We start from the raw sequence: 2,879 nt of genomic DNA, 5'->3' as shown, positions 1-2,879 counted from the left end.
AGAGTCCCGACCAGAGATGGAAGGGACGCTTTTATTAGATCAAAACCAATCGGTCGGCTCGTCCGGTCCGTTTGCCTTGGTGACTCTGAATAACTTAGGGCTGATCGCACGGTCCTCGTACCGGCGACGCATCTTTCAAATGTCTGCCTTATCAACTGTCGATGGTAGGTTCTGCGCCTACCATGGTTGTAACGGGTAACGGGGAATCAGGGTTCGATTCCGGAGAGGGAGCCTGAGAAACGGCTACCACATCCAAGGAAGGCAGCAGGCGCGCAAATTACCCACTCCCGGCACGGGGAGGTAGTGACGAAAAATAACGATACGGGACTCATCCGAGGCCCCGTAATCGGAATGAGTACACTTTAAATCCTTTAACGAGTATCTATTGGAGGGCAAGTCTGGTGCCAGCAGCCGCGGTAATTCCAGCTCCAATAGCGTATATTAAAGTTGTTGCGGTTAAAAAGCTCGTAGTTGGATTTGTGTCCCACGCTGTTGGTTCACCGCCCGTCGGTGTTTAACTGGCATGTATCGTGGGACGTCCTGCCGGTGGGGCGAGCCGAAGGCGTGCGACCGCCTCGTGCGTGCTCGTGCGTCCCGAGGCGGACCCCGTTGAAATCCTACCAGGGTGCTCTTTATTGAGTGTCTCGGTGGGCCGGCACGTTTACTTTGAACAAATTAGAGTGCTTAAAGCAGGCAAGCCCGCCTGAATACTGTGTGCATGGAATAATGGAATAGGACCTCGGTTCTATTTTGTTGGTTTTCGGAACCCGAGGTAATGATTAATAGGGACAGGCGGGGGCATTCGTATTGCGACGTTAGAGGTGAAATTCTTGGATCGTCGCAAGACGAACAGAAGCGAAAGCATTTGCCAAGTATGTTTTCATTAATCAAGAACGAAAGTTAGAGGTTCGAAGGCGATCAGATACCGCCCTAGTTCTAACCATAAACGATGCCAGCCAGCGATCCGCCGCAGTTCCTCCGATGACTCGGCGGGCAGCCTCCGGGAAACCAAAGCTTTTGGGTTCCGGGGGAAGTATGGTTGCAAAGCTGAAACTTAAAGGAATTGACGGAAGGGCACCACCAGGAGTGGAGCCTGCGGCTTAATTTGACTCAACACGGGAAACCTCACCAGGCCCGGACACCGGAAGGATTGACAGATTGATAGCTCTTTCTTGATTCGGTGGGTGGTGGTGCATGGCCGTTCTTAGTTGGTGGAGCGATTTGTCTGGTTAATTCCGATAACGAACGAGACTCTAGCCTGCTAACTAGTCGCGTGACATCCTTCGTGCTGTCAGCGATTACTTTTCTTCTTAGAGGGACAGGCGGCTTCTAGCCGCACGAGATTGAGCAATAACAGGTCTGTGATGCCCTTAGATGTTCTGGGCCGCACGCGCGCTACACTGAAGGAATCAGCGTGTCTTCCTAGGCCGAAAGGTCGGGGTAACCCGCTGAACCTCCTTCGTGCTAGGGATTGGGGCTTGCAATTGTTCCCCATGAACGAGGAATTCCCAGTAAGCGCGAGTCATAAGCTCGCGTTGATTACGTCCCTGCCCTTTGTACACACCGCCCGTCGCTACTACCGATTGAATGATTTAGTGAGGTCTTCGGACTGGTACGCGGCATTGACTCTGTCGTTGCCGATGCTACCGGAAAGATGACCAAACTTGATCATTTAGAGGAAGTAAAAGTCGTAACAAGGTTTCCGTAGGTGAACCTGCGGAAGGATCATTACCGACTAGACTGCATGTCTTTCGATGTGCGTGTCGTGTCGCGCAACACGCTACCTGTACGGCTCGCAGTAGCTGTGCGCCGCGTGCGGAACCACGCGTTCGTCTCAAAACTAACGGCAATGTTGTGTGGTACGAGCGCTGAAGCGCTGGAGCGGCTGGCCTGCGGCACCTGGCGCCTGGCGCCGGTTTTGAATGACTTTCGCCCGAGTGCCTGTCCGCTCCGGTGTGGAGCCGTACGACGCCCATCGGCCGTGAGGCCGTTGGACACTGAACGCTGGAACAGGGGCCGCCACACGCCTCAGTCCCGCCTATGCAACTGTCTTGAAAGAGATAGTGGAAACTACGAAAAGATCACCCAGGACGGTGGATCACTCGGCTCGTGGGTCGATGAAGAACGCAGCAAATTGCGCGTCGACATGTGAACTGCAGGACACATGAACATCGACGTTTCGAACGCACATTGCGGTCCATGGATTCCGTTCCCGGGCCACGTCTGGCTGAGGGTCGGCTACGTATACTGAAGCGCGCGGCGTTTGCCCCGCTTCGCAGACCTGGGAGTGTCGTGGCCGCCTGTGGGGCCGGCCGCGTCTCCTTAAACGTGCGATGCGCGCCCGTCGCCTGGCGGTTCGCATACCGGTACTTACTCGGTAGCGTGCACAGCCGGCTGGCGGTGTGGCGTGCGACACCTCGTACAACGACCTCAGAGCAGGCGAGACTACCCGCTGAATTTAAGCATATTACTAAGCGGAGGAAAAGAAACTAACAAGGATTCCCCCAGTAGCGGCGAGCGAACAGGGAAGAGTCCAGCACCGAACCCCGCAGGCTGCCGCCTGTCGTGGCATGTGGTGTTTGGGAGGGTCCACTACCCCGACGCCTCGCGCCGAGCCCAAGTCCAACTTGAATGAGGCCACGGCCCGTAGAGGGTGCCAGGCCCGTAGCGGCCGGTGCGAGCGTCGGCGGGACCTCTCCTTCGAGTCGGGTTGCTTGAGAGTGCAGCTCCAAGTGGGTGGTAAACTCCATCTGAGACTAAATATGACCACGAGACCGATAGCGAACAAGTACCGTGAGGGAAAGTTGAAAAGAACTTTGAAGAGAGAGTTCAAAAGTACGTGAAACCGTTCTGGGGTAAACGTGAGAAGTCCGAAAGGT

General features: G+C 55.2%; 2 non-coding genes across 2 annotated transcripts in view; both read left to right on the top strand.

The window, feature by feature from the left end:
• Nucleotides 1-2,082: 2,082 nt before the first annotated feature.
• Nucleotides 2,083-2,237, top strand: LOC126448368 (5.8S ribosomal RNA). The gene has a single exon (XR_007584139.1). It is a non-coding gene; the product is annotated as a 5.8S ribosomal RNA (ribosomal RNA).
• A 188-nt stretch (nt 2,238-2,425) lies between these two features.
• Nucleotides 2,426-2,879, top strand: part of LOC126448364 (large subunit ribosomal RNA) — a 4,222-nt gene continuing 3,768 nt past the window's right edge. The window contains exon 1 of the ribosomal RNA XR_007584135.1: nt 2,426-2,879. This exon is cut by the window's right edge and continues 3,768 nt beyond it. This is a non-coding gene — a ribosomal RNA (large subunit ribosomal RNA).

The sequence above is a fragment of the Schistocerca serialis genome, unplaced genomic scaffold, assembly GCF_023864345.2.
Source record: "Schistocerca serialis cubense isolate TAMUIC-IGC-003099 unplaced genomic scaffold, iqSchSeri2.2 HiC_scaffold_607, whole genome shotgun sequence".
NCBI lineage: Eukaryota > Metazoa > Arthropoda > Insecta > Orthoptera > Acrididae > Schistocerca > Schistocerca serialis.
Note: the sequence above shows the minus strand (reverse complement) of the source record. Positions and strands in the feature narration are given on the sequence as shown.